Genomic DNA, 14,151 nt, shown 5'->3' with positions numbered 1-14,151 from the left:
TTATTATACATTCTTATAGATCAGAGGCATGCCGTTCATGGAGAAAATAATCATATTTTTCAAAATTGTACATAACTGTTCTTTGTCCGCCATTTAAAAATTACATTCCTCATCTAAGATTTCACCTGGCAATTTCCCTCCGGTTGTGTTAAAAACCAACCAAACACAGAATGAGAGCACCATAGCTTAGTTTATCAATCGGATTTACATATTTGTGGTTTACTTGGGAGAGAAAGTTAATATTTGGCTTTCTGCACTGGGATGTTGGAGCACTGTAGCTATTGGGGACTTGAATATAGAGTTGAATAGTATAAGAAGTTCATCCTGTGTGCTTCTTTCTTCTTTCTTGAGTCCCTTGTTTTTAAATATGCAAATCCCCTTGCTGCTGTTGCAGTGGATGGGGGCGAGGAGCAGAAAACCTGCTCTGATCTGATTTGGCAGAAGGTCCACTCTGGCTGTCTCTCCGTTTCCTTTCTTAGACCCGATTGCTGCTTTTCTTTGGGCTTTAAGTTACCTTTTCACATCAGTTTTTAATTACACAAAAATAACAATGGCTCATAACAATAGTAAGTAACAGAGAAATACAAAAATACTTAGAGGAAAAATTGAAAGTTTGTGGTTTGGTGTGTATTTTTGGTGGCTTCTCTGCTTATGCTGCATATTTATAGATACAGTAATATAACTCCTATGTATAAACTTATATACACATAAAATACATGAAATTGTTGGTATGGGTAGCATTCTTTGTTTTCTTTCATTTGTTTTTTTAAATTTTATTGGAGTATGTAATTTTATTGAATTTATGAATTGTGTTAGTTTCAGGTGTATAGCAGAGCAAATCGGTTATACATATAACCACTATTTTTTAGACTTTTCCCATGTGAGCCATTAGAGTATTGAATAGAATTTTTCATTTGTTTTTGAAACAAAAATGGATACTTTACATGTAGTATTTTAACAATATGCACTTATTAAAAATCTTCATATATTGTAGGCTTCTTTTCATATGGCATGTATGCCGTGTGATTTTTTTTTAATGCCTGTATGTTATTGCTTTAGATCATAAGTTATTTAACCACCCCTCCATTAATGAACATACATTGTGTCCAAGCACAGCATTTTCACACTGTGCTATAGAGACCATTGTTGCACTTATTTCTGTCTGCAGTCTGCTAGATTCCTAGACGTGAAATTGGGGTTATGGGGTTATAATGTGTGGACATTTGGAATTCGGGGCCAGGAGTGCCAAGTTGCTTACCAACACGGTTGTATCAGTTCACATTCCCATTAGTAGGGCTTACTTCCCCACACACGTGAGTATCATTTCTTCACCTGCACCTTCTGCTTATCCTTGAAGATGTGTTTTCTGATTCTTAACACAGGCTCCTGGAGAACATTTCGGTTTACTTCCTCAAAGGCCCAGAAGTCTCCTCCCGGTCTGCAAACTGGTTGCTCCCTTTGCTGTGGAGCAGGATTCACCCAAGGGCAGTGAGCCTGTAGCCAGAGGAGGGTAGAAATGCCTGCCCCTCTGCTAAAAGAAGTGGTTTGTGGTCCCCTCGAGAATGTCAGGCAGCTGGCCTGGAGCTGTTGGCTAGTTGCTGTGAGGCACACGAGTTTAATTTCAAGCCCAAACTACCACCCTTCCATGGTGGTATCCCAGAAGAAGAGATGCTTAAAACTGACGTTGTTGAAGAGTGCAGACTCTAGAGCCAGATTACTTCCATATAACCTTGGGCTAATTAGTTAACTCAGTATCCTCATCTGTAAAATGGGATATTAGCACCTAGCCTATAGGCAGTACCTGCCACATAGTAATTACTGGGTAAATGTTAACCTTTGTTGTTGTCATTATTAATTATTTTAGCTCTGGTGAACATTAAGCCTTCCCCATTCTCTTACTGACACAAGACTTATTTTCGGTGGAGGGATTTAAGAATACATTTTGGTTTACTCCTTGTTCAAAATGAACATGAATCACTTTACATATCATCCCCCTCGGCAATCAGGTGAGAGGTGTTTTTTCAGCAATTTTATTTTGGACAGGAAAGTAGGACTTACTGGTGGGTATGATTAAGGAGGAGACAGCACCATGGCTCTCACGAGTGCAGGGTCTGCCATTTGTCCAGGGGGCCATGATTAGGGATGTATTTGACCCCACAGCCATCCAGGGTGAGCCGCTCTTCTGTGCCCATGTTTTCATCCTCATTAAACTTAGTAAATCCTCACTTCTTGGAGATGTGGATCTTCCGATGGCCAGGGAGCTTGAACTTAGCCCCAAGGAGGACTTCAGTCACATGCTCCTTGTCCTGCTGCTTGGTGTGGATAGACATAATTTGGCCAACGTGGACCCTGACCACTGTGCCCTTTGGAAGGCCACTGGGGCCTTCCAAAGACACTGAGCCTACTGGTTTGGAACCTTGATTGGGGACAGCATGCCAGTCTTGAAGGTCCTGGAAAGGGCTGTCACCAGGATCCCTTTGAGCAAACTGCACAGGCACCAGGCTGCATATACTGCTGAGGAGGCTGCTATTTGCAGCCATTGCACCAGGCCCCCATGATCAACTTGCTGCTGCTGCTGCTGCTGCTGCTGCTGCTAAGTCGCTTTAGTTGTGTCCGACTCTGTGCGACCCCATAGACAGCAGCCCACCAGGCTCCGCCATCCCTGGGATTCTCCAGGCAAGAACACTGGAGTGGGTTGACATTTCCTTCTCCAATGACCAGCTTAATCGGCTGCAAAACAATTGATTTCTAATAATAAAATGTAAAATTATTTATTCTTAGAGCAGGTAAGTTAGGATATATGCTATTATTGTGATATACACACCATTGTACCCTCTTGAGCGAGGAAAAGAGGGGGGGGTTTGGATCGTCGTTCATTCTGTCCACAGCACTGCCACTTGCAGATCTGCCTGCTCTCAGCTCACAATGTACTGTACTGAGCTGAGGGGCTCCCTGAGGCTTCTTGACACCAGTCCCCAACCTCCGTTTGGTACTTCCTGTTCTGAGTTGAGAATGCTTTCTGAGGCTTGCTTTTATTTTATTTTTGTAATACAGCTTTTGTTGTTGTTGTTGTTGTCGCTCAGTCGCGTCCAACTCTTTATGACCCCATGGACTGCAGGATGCCAGACCTAATACAGCTTTATTGAGATATAATTCACATACCATACAATTCACTCTTTTGGAATATACAATTCAGTGAGTTCTAGTATATTCACAAGTTTGGGCCACCATCACCACTATCTAATTTCAGAACATTTTCATAGATCACAAAAGAAGTACTGTTATCAGCAGTCATTCCCACCCCTCCTTCCAAGATTCCCCAAATCCCTGGCAACTACTAATTGACTTTCTGTCTCTGTGGACTTGTCCATTCTGATCAATTCATGTAAATGGACTCATACACCATATGCTATTTTATGACTGGCTTCTTTCACTTAGCATCGTGTTTTCAAGGTTCGTCCATGTTGTAACGTGTCAGTAAGTCACTCCTTTTTAAAAAGTTTTTATTGGAGTACAGTTGATTTACAGTGTTGTGTTTCTCCATGCACGTGTGCTTAGTTGCCCAGTTGTGACTGACTCTTTGTGACCCCATGGACTGTACCCTACCAGGCTCCTCTGTCTAAGGCATTTTTTCTAGGCGAGAGTACTGGAGTGGGTTGCCATTTCCTTGTCCAGGGGAGCTTCCTGATCCAGGGATTGAACCCATGTCTCCTGCATTGCGGATGGATTCTTTACTGCTGAGCCATCAGGGAAGCTGGTGTTGATTTCTGCTGTACAGCAAAGCAGATCAGTTCTACGTGTACCTATATCCACTCCTCTCTTAGATTTTTTTTCCCATATAGGTCATTACAGAATACTGAGACAATTTCCCTGTAGTATACAGTAGGTCCTTACTAGTTGTATATTTTATATACAGTAGTGTATATATGCCAATCCTAATCTTCCAGTGTATTTCCTGCTGGTAACCATAAGTTTGTTTTCTGCATCTCTATTTCTGTTTTGCAAATAAGTTCATTTGTACCAGTTTTTTAGATTCTGCATATAAATGATATATGATACTTGTCTCTGACTTCACTCAGGTCCATCTCTGTTGCTGCCATATGTCATTCCTTTTTTATGGCCAATTAATATTACATTGTGTGTATGTAACACATTTAGTTCTTAACTGATAGACATTTGGGCTCTTTCCACTTCGGGGCTATTATGAATAATGCTGCTTTGAACATGAATATACAAGTTTTGAGTGGACATGTGTTTTCTTTCTCTTGGTTATATACCTAGAAGTGGAATTGCTAGGTCATATGATCACTCTGCTTAACTTTTGAGGAACTGTTTTTTGTAGCGGCTGCACCATTCTATATCCCTACTACCAATTTGTGAGGCTTTTAGCTTCTCCACATACTCTTTAACACTGTTGCCTTTTTTTTTTTTTTAAATAATCATAACCATCCTGGTGGGTGCATCCCATTGTGGTTCTGATTTGCGTTTCCCTAATAACTAGTGATGCTGAGCATCTCTTTGTGTTCTTATTGGCCATTTGCATATATTCTTTGGAGAAATGCCTGTTCAATCCTTTGCTTACTTTAAAATAAGCAGTCTTATGTGACTGAAGGGACAGCAGTCTTCACATGGAATCCCAGTGAGTGACTGCTCAAGGAGAGATTTTCCTTTAAAACCAGACTTTGTTAGGGTTCTGGCGCTCTACACCTAGCCATGCTACCTCTGATTCTCATGACCCAGGGCCAATTACTTTAGCTCACCTAGTCATTTCTGCTGTAAGAGGCCCACAGAGTCTACCTTCTCTTAGTCAGAGTCTTCTACCATCTCTTGTGGAGATTCATGATGCATGTGTTCTATAGTTATGCCTCTGAAGAATCCCACAGTTAACACTTATCAGATATCATTATCTAATATCTTATCAGATAAATGGTTTGCAAATATTTTTTTCTGTTCTCTGTTGATTTTTTCCTACTTTGTTGATGGTGTCCTTTAAAATACAGCTGTTTTTAATTTTGATCAATGTCACTTTATGTTCTTCTTTTGTTAACTCAAGCTGTTGATGTTCCCTAGTTCTTTTAGGGCTTTCTAAAACTTAATATTATTTAGGGTAAAAAATGGACATTATTCAGAATAAGATCCTTTATTTTACTATGGAGCATTTTAAACATTTACAAAAATAATGCTAAAGAGAATGGTATAATACAATGAAGTACCTACGTACCTACCTCCTAACTTCAGCAATTTAGCATTTTGGCCAGTCTTGTTTTTATCTATATCTACTTTAACTTCCATTCATCCCCACTGCAATTATTTTGAAGCATGTTGCAGACTTCCTATCATCTCAACCATAAATAGTTCCATTTGAATCTCTAAAAGATAAAAGGACTTTGTTTCAGAACATAACCACTCTTCCATACCACACCCTAAAAACTTGACATTCCTTAACATTCCTTAACATTACAGGAGAGGATCTTGCATGTGAAAATGTAATTTGGATCTAGAAGTAAAAATCCAATTAGAAAATTCAGCTAATTATGATAGTTCTTCTGTTTTCATAAGGAATTATCCAGAAGAGTTACACCACTTTAAAAAAGTGACACCCTTCAGTCCTATGGGTATCAAAAAGTGCTCTTCCAACCACAGGTTTTTCTTTGTTTACTTGAACAGCTCTAGTGGTGAAGTTTTAATCATGGCAGTCCTCTTCTTTATCCCTCTGAAATCTTTGTCTGTTTTTTAGGGGGTGGGGGACACACGCATCCATTTCTAGCCTCCGCTCAGTATATAAAGTGAAAGATTAACTTCTGACTAACTTTTGCCCTCAATTTCTAGTGTAGGGAGAGGTTTTGGGAAAATCTTGTTCAGAGATTGCCCAGAGGCTCAGAGAAACACGGGGAATTGAGGAGACTAGTGCTCATGGCTTGTCTTTCAGCTGTCCAGGGCACAGTGTCTCCCATCCAGAGCCTGACTTGACTACACCTGCCCTCAGAGTACAGTATGGGGGGTGGTTCACAACTGATGAGCAGAGATGGAAAATAGAATTTGGAGGCTGAAAGATGCGATAAGATAATATTTCTATGAACAGATGTTCAATAAGAAAGGCTGTGCTGTTTGAAGTATAGGAGGCTTAGGGTTAAACAAGCTGCTTAACTGTGGGACGCTTCAGAGGCTTAACTGTAAAGCACATGCACCGTGAATCTCTAAAAGAGACCGTAAATTTCTTCAACCATGTGAGCATCTTATCACAGAAATGGCTGCCTTGGAGCAGCCTCTGGGTGATGCTGATAGATGTAGTGAAGGCTCAGAGAGGTGCAGTAACTGACCCAGGGTCATGAGAATGAGTGGAGTGCCAGAGCCCTGACAGAGTCTAGCTTGCAGGGAAATCTGCCTGTAGGCGGTCACTCACTGGGATTCTATGGGAAGACCTCTGCCCCTTCAGTTAGAAACCGTCGGTCTAGCCATAAGTCACCTAGCATTTTCAGACCTTCGGTGTACTGTCCGGCAAGTGGGAGTGGTGATAACTGCCTGGCCCCATCATCAGCTGATGTAAGGAACAATGAAAAGAGATGTGAAAGTAGTTTATAAACCTTGAATTCTTTGCAAGGATGATGCTTTATTGTGTCTCTCACTGGTCAGAGCCTCCTTTTCTGTAATACTCAACACACCTTGCCAAGGATATGCATCTTGAGCAAAGTGAAGGACTTTGGAACGGTGAATATACAATAGGATATTGGTACCTGCTGCCTTTTTTCCCTGAGAGGTACAGTAGCCTGCACGGACTTCTTGCTGTGATGGGATGCTTTCTCTGGCATTGACAGGCAGACTCTTTCCCACTGAGCCACCAGGGAAGCCCAATGGGATGCTTTCTCAAAGGCCCTGCCAGCATTTTCTCCCCTAGACATTAGGCATACAGAGTAGGGTCTGCCTGCCCACCTTTGCTTTGCTCTCATGCTTTCTTCATGATTTGGACCCATGGTCAAAGTGTCTTTGAAGTCGGTTTACATACTGCTGTCATCCTGTGTTGCTTCATCCCTTGTGGCCTGGGAATCCACAGGGTTCAGGTGTGGCCTGTGGTTGGCCATAATGTGATGAAAGGTCCAGCATCCTTGGCATCTGGTGGATTCCCTCTCCAGTTTCACCACCTTCAGTCATCATCTTACTTGGGGTGTGGACGTGCATGTTCCAGAAGTTTCCACACTCCCTACAACTTCTGGGAAGAATAAGTTGTCTTAAAGTTTTCTGCTGGTGTTTTTGACCATGAAATCTTAGACCTGAACGAAGTATGGTTACCGAAGGAAGGAGGAGGTAATATTTTATTTAGATAAGATCCAGGAACTGAGAAAAGGCTTGGTGCCAGGAGCTGTGTTTCCAGCTAGGCTTTATTAAGTCTCATAGTCCTTTAAGCAGAAAAGGTGACTTCCAGGTGTTCCTAATGGAATTTCTGGTGAATGGGAGACAAAACCAGGACCCGCTTCATCCCATTCCCCATAACTGAAAAACTATTACTGGGGCGTTCAGTCAAGTCCCAGCTGTACCTTGAGGAAGGGAGTTTGGCTTTTGAGATAGCTTAAGTGCTTTAAATTCCTCAGCTGAGAAAATTGGAGGTGGATAACCAGGTTTCCCAATCCCTTCATCAAGCCTTATGAGCTCAGAGTACCATCCAGGTGCTCTCCTTATCTCACAGCTCTTTTTCAGGTTTCTGTGACCAGGAAAAAGTCACCTGCCCTAATGTTTGGGATTTAGCTGTATTAACTTAATTTTTACCATTTTCTCTGTAGTTGTCAATTCCCTCATCCATGTGACCATTTTTTCTTGAAGGCCTGCTTTGTGCAATGCATTGCTTGGTACTGTGAGGGACACAGAAATGAAAGTTATGTACCTTGCCCTTTAGTTGCTTATACTATACAAGAAGAGATAGGCCTGAGGATAAATGACTTTGCTAACACATAGACAAGGGAGCGGATCTTCTTACAAAGCACAACCAAGATCTCACATTGGAGAGTCTGCACACTTGCTCCTATGACTTTGCACCCAGAGAGCCCAGAGCACCCAGAATCCCTGAATCTGCAGGGATTCAGAGTTGAGGTATCTTGAATAAAATGACATGATGTTGGACCTTCCAGGGGCCTGCCACCATTTCACCAAAAGTGGGTTGAATCTCTCTTTGTCCTGCTCCTAAGTGGAAGCTGAAATCAGATTTAATGGAGGCCTTGAAGACCAGTTTCCCTAAATGCAGTTCTCTTTCCAGGTCACATGTGTGTGTATCATGTATTTTGTGTGACCTAGGTGCCCTCTTTTCTTCTTATTTTGATCTTTGGTTTAGAGAGCAGTTTGTGAGGAGACATGAAATCTTTCTGGGGACAGCCTTGAGTTGTAGCTTGCTGAGTTTCATGTAGTTCTTGGCTACTTGCCAGTTTGGTTGAGGTTGAACTGTTTTCAGGGCAGGAAGAGTGAACCTAGCATTTTGGTATAAAAACAAACAAGGTTGCTGTTGTACTTGATAAAGCGAAAGCTGTGGACCCAGCAGCAGCTCATTAACCATCAGTGACAGCTCCTGGTTAGTGGTGAGTTTCAGAGACCCCTGGACTCTCCAGAGAGGGCAGTAAATATTTATCCACGAAGGTAATAAACATCAACAGAGTGATTGATTGTCAACAAAAAAGGATTTTCTTGTTAAGGGGCAGATAAGCAGGAGGCAGAAACCTTAGGAAGCTGTTGTAAACCAGTTTCAGCTTCTGCTACTTTGACCTCTCTATTTAAAAGATTAAGGCTGTACCATTGCATGGATGTCTTCCTTGCACCTCCCACATCCCCCCACAAAATCAGATTCAAGATTTATCATATTTTAGGAGTAAATATAATTAAACAGCAAGAGAATCTAAGATACTTAACAAAACAGAAGTTCCTGCCCTTGACATTTATAGTGCTACCATAGTCATCAGAAAGAAAAAATGTGCCACTTACAGATACTCAGTAAACAAGCACATATTTGCTGGCCTCTGCACTCTACCCCCAGCTGATCTTTGCTTCATCTTCTTCAGCCTTTTTGAATGCCCCATGTGCCTTTGTTTTCATGCTTTTGGTCATGCTTGGCCTTGCTTAGCGCTTTCACCTTCTCCCCCAAACCCTACTTTTTTTTTTTAGTTAGCCATCTCACGGTGACACTTTCTTTAGCCAGTCTGTCCCTCAACAGCTTCCTTTCTTCAAGCTCGTCTTAGACTTCTGGCTCTGCTCCTTCCCTCACTTTTATTATAGGGTGCCATTTGTTTCTGTCTGAGGTCTTTTCTCCCTCACTGTGTAATTGAGTAAGTCACTCTTTCAGGGCAAGGCCAGTTCATCCAGTAGCGCATCTTTCTCATCCTCGTGGTCTATTCTGATGGCTGGATATGACTGTGACTATCATGTCACAGAAGGGGGGAAGTGACGGGTATAATATCAAAACACTGTGTCCATGCGTGTTCAGCCATTTTGTCCAACCACACAGGTTTGGCTAAAATGCTGGCTCCAACTGCCTACTAGGTGTGTGTTTTTGAATGAGTTACCTAACTATACTGAAGCACCTGTTTTTCATCTGTAAAATATGAGATAGCAACATGGGTTCAGGTTCTCCCTCTCTGAAATATATCATCTGATGTTTAACAAGTGATTGTGTACTGCAGTTGAGGGCTGTTTACCCAGCCGACTTCTGGGAAGACTCAGGAAAGTAGTAGGAGAGCATCCCTGGGTTTTCACGGAGGCCTTGTAGAAGAAACAAGCCCTGTGCCTTGTAGAACTCCTTGTCCCTGTCGGAACCCAGGAGAGGTGTATTACCTTGCCTCGGCAGGCTTGCTCCTTGTCTGCCTTTGTCCAGCCCCAGGACACAGATAAGTTAGTATTCTTGGTTTCTGGCAGCTGAGCAGTCCTTAACATTTCTACTTGGCAAGGTTCTGCAAATCTTTGTTCTGGGTTTGGAATTCGTCCCATGGCATTCCCCAAAATAATTACTTCAGGATCCTTTTATTGATGCCCAGCCTCACATTCGTGACAGGACATCTTGGTTTGACTTTGATTGTGGCAGTCCTGTCAATCTGAGGTTTGGGTTAGTATTCATTTCTGCATTTTTTGAGTCAGAACTCGAAGGCATTTAAATGTGCTTGTGCACAGCCTGAGAGTGATAAGAAAGGTCTTTTATTTTTATCTTAGATGTTCTGTGTCTGCATCGCAGCCTCTACTCAAAGCGCCTGGAAATAAAAGGCTTTATTTAGGTCTGGAGATTACCTCCTGCCCTGGAAGCTGGCAGTTGCTATCCTGTTCTGACAAAACCCTCTTTCTTCAGATTCCTTCATTGCGAAATGAGAAACTCAGAGCCCTCAGCCCTAGTCTCCTTTAGCCTCTGCTGGCCAATGAACACTTCACCAGGTTACCTGAGATCCAAGGCATGGAAGACCTTCCATGCCACCTTGCTCCTTGTGTGGGGACCGGTTGCATGTTGGCAACTTTTGAGAACTTTAGGACTGCCCCAGTCTTTTACCTCATGGAGCTCAGGCCCCAAAGTCAGTCAGAATGGGAGGCCCTGACCCCATCCTTGGGGACACTACTGTCAGATCCAGTGTTAAGTGACAGTCTTACAGACAGGGTTCCAGAGCACTGACTAGGGACATGAGTGTCTGCTTAGCGTTTAGCTGACCCTCAGTTCTGGCTTTTGCTTTACTGGTAACTTCTGGTCTAATAGCATGACTCCTGTATTATTGTAAAGGAAAGAGTCTTTGGAGCCAGAGACGTCATTGAGATCCTTGCTGTTACTCTGCCTGCTATGTGACCTTGGGCAGGTCTCCATATGCCTCAGTTTCTACATCTGAGCAGTAAGGCTATTAATACCTACATGATGGGATCATGAGATGTTGGTTAAATGAAAGTTCTCAACATAAAGGCTGGTTTCATTGTCAGTACTGGCAAATAACTTATCTCTCCCTGCCTCTTTCCCAGAATTTTTTTTAAAATATTTATTTTTAAAGTTTTATTTATTTAGTTTTGGCTGTGCTGGGTCTTGGTTGCTGTGCAGGCATTCTGTAGTTGCAGTGAGCAGGGGCTGTTCTCTATCTGCAGTGCATGAGCTTCTCATTGAGGTAACTTCTCTTACTGATGAGCACAAGCTTTTAGCATGCAGACCTCAGTAGTGGCAGCTCATGGGTTCAGTGTTTGTGGCCCCCAGGCTCGAGAGCACCAGCTCGGTAGTTGTGGTGCACAGGCTTAGTTGCCCCTTTGCGTGTGGAATCTTCTGGAGCAGGGATAGAACCTGTGTCTCCTGCATTGACAGGTGGATTCTTTACCACTGAACAACCAGGGAAGCCCTTTCTCATAATTTTAAAGATTTTAAATGCATAGGCTGCCTAGGAAAATGTTGCCAGAAGATTCTTAAATCAACTATAGTGAAGGAATGAATTTCACTAGCTATGAACATATATTATGTTGCAGTGAGTGAGTGAGTGAAAGTCGCCCAGTCGTGTCCAACTCTTCGTGACCCCATGGACTATACAGTCCATGGAATTCTCCAGGCCAGAATACTGGAGTGGGTAGCCGTTCCCTTCTCCAGGGGATCCTCTCAACCCAGGGATTGAACTCAGGTCTCCCACATTGCAGGTGGATTCTTCACCAGCTGAGCCACAAGGGAAGCCAAAGAATACTGGAGTGAGTAGCCTATTCCTCCTCCAGTGGATCTTCCTGACCCATGAATCGAACCAGGGTCTCCTGCATTGCAGGCGGATTCTTTACCAACTGAGCTATCAGGGAAGTATAGCTGTTGCAGTATGTCTTCTTTAATAAATTAATCCAGAGGGTTTCAACATTACTTTGTCACGACTCGGGGCCATAAACAGTTATTAAACTAGAACATTTTGACAGCATAATCCTGGTCAGTTCTGGTTTAGTGTGATTTGTAGCATGCAGGATCTTAGTTCCCTGACCAGGGATGGAACCCGTACCCCTTGCAGTGGAAGCACAGAATCCTAACCACTGGACCACCAGAGAATTCCCTCTCCCCCCCTTTTTTAAGTTGGTGAGTTCAGCATTGAATCAAATTCTACATTATGTCAGGGAGATGACTAAAATGGATTTGACTTAGCTTTGGTCCACCATGTATGAAACTGGATCACTTATATAAAAGAATCTTTTTTCAGACTAATAGAAACTACTGATTATCATTTTGCCTCTTAAATCCCCAAATTGACTACTTTGTCTCTGGGTTGTGGTAATATTGGTAAGTCATGGCAAAAAGTGAACTTGCCTTCCTGGGAATGCCTGCATTTGCCATTTCAGCTGCTCTTTCTCCTCATCCCCCAGATTTTAGAGCTCAGTGAGGGTTGGTCAGAGACTAGGGGCAAGGAAGAGTAGATCAGTGAGGAAGATGCCATTCTCAGCGGTCACTTTGTTAGAGTGTATGATGTTGTTTTCAGTTTAGTGCTGCCTTGTACACAGAATCTTATCATCTTGTAAGAAGATAAAAGTTGACAAATGCTGATTAGAAACACTGTCTTGAGTAGCATCCTTAAAAGAATGATTTATTAGGTTGCGAGGAAATTGGGAAGCCTGTGTTGCCATTTTGATCATTTAGATTGAACTTTGACAAAATTATCTTTGGATTTCTAGTAATCTTGTTGCAGTTCCACTTAATCAGAGATGACTGCTGATAAATATTATTTAGAAGTGTGGAAAGTTTCCTTTGTCCACTAGAGCAAGGATTCTTGACTGTCTTGCTCACAGAGGTACCTCCAGCTCCTGCACCAGTGCCTGGCGTACTGTGGGCGTTCAGGAGGTGTGGATGAATGGATGAATAGTATGCTTACGCCGTGTGCTCTTTCCACAGAGCTGTGCCTGTCACGCTGCCTTGTCAGTTAGGTTCAGAGCAGAGTTGCCCAGAAGGGGCTGAGGATGCCTTTTTCACCAGTCTTATTGTCAGAGTTAATAATGCTGGGTGTGTTTGGGGATGGTCTACGTTTGAGGAAATGAAAAGAGTGTGTGGAAAGCTGTCTCTTCTCTCTTCCCCAGAGGGATATGTCTCAATGTCCAGGCCTGCCTGACTGGCAGTTCAGCCTATATGTGAGGGCAGAAACAGGACATGGGCTAGACTAGATGACTGCGTCTTGAGGGTACATATTCGCTGAAGAGTGGCTTCCTAGTCCCCAAACACCTGCAGTGGCAGAAGCCACTTCACCCCTCTTCCTTTCTCTATAGCAATGAGGCTGCTAGTCATTTCTTTGTGAGCCTCCAGGAAATGGCCCAGCTGGCTTGGCTTATTCATTTCCTTGTCAGGAAAGTCGATGTGACCTTGACCGTCAGTGGGAGACCTGTAGCAAGTACACTGTGTGTCTGGCTGGATTCGCTAATGATTGAAAAGTACTTTTGGCAAGTCACCTTGCTGTAAGTGTTAGGTGCTGCTAATTTATTGTCCTCAGTAGAGATGAAAGATAATAATTTGCAAGAATCATTTCTGATTTACCTGGGTCTGCCCAGCACAGTGCCAGTCCCACGGGGGCCTTCGCTGAGTATCGCTGAAAGAAAACTTGCAGAAAATAAAAAGATGAGATATATTTGCTTTGAGTGATGGAAATATCATTAATCTGCAGCCTAGGAAGTTATTAGAAAGTAACTGGGTTTACAAAGTTCCTCTGAAGATTGTTCTCCTTGTGAGTTGTTTTTCCAAGTCCAAATCCAAACACAGACCCTTGCTACTGTTGTCTTTGCTAAAGGTTTCACGGCTGGAGGGAGTGAGTGTGACCTGCTGTTTAGGGAACACTAGCCAGACAAGAGCTGGCTTACACCGCTGACTGGGAAGAGTCAGGTGGGGACGCCAACCCTGGGGCCTTTGCTTCCTGTACTAAAGCTTGCCTTTAGAGAGCCATTTCTCTATAAACTGCACTTAGAGAAGAAAGTCTGACAAACCTAAGGAAGTGAACTTTTCAGAAGCAAGAGTCGGTTTAAATATAGAGATCTGCTTCACTGGCAACTTGGAGGCTGCGGTGGGACTTGTTGTACCTTTTGTAAGACAAGTGAGGAAAGATGTTGGCACCTGTACATGCAGTCTGTTTATGAAACATAAACTCTCCTGTCAGAGCAAGGGCTCGAGAGGTCAGCACCCAAGGTAATGTGTCCTACCTTCGCTGGGAAAGAGGTGCCCCT

The 14,151-nt window shown here is 43.0% G+C and overlaps 1 protein-coding gene and 1 pseudogene across 1 annotated transcript in view; one reads left to right on the top strand and one right to left on the bottom strand.

The window, feature by feature from the left end:
• WBP1L (WW domain binding protein 1 like) overlaps positions 1 to 14,151 on the top strand; it is a 59,093-nt gene that overhangs the window by 8,382 nt on the left and 36,560 nt on the right. The gene's annotated exons all lie outside the window — the stretch shown is intronic.
• LOC122446915 lies at positions 2,459 to 2,572 on the bottom strand (annotated as a pseudogene).

This window comes from Cervus canadensis, chromosome 8 (assembly GCF_019320065.1).
Source record: "Cervus canadensis isolate Bull #8, Minnesota chromosome 8, ASM1932006v1, whole genome shotgun sequence".
Classification (NCBI taxonomy): domain Eukaryota; kingdom Metazoa; phylum Chordata; class Mammalia; order Artiodactyla; family Cervidae; genus Cervus; species Cervus canadensis.
The sequence above is the reverse complement of the archived record's forward strand: the minus strand, read 5'-3'. Positions and strand labels throughout refer to the sequence as shown.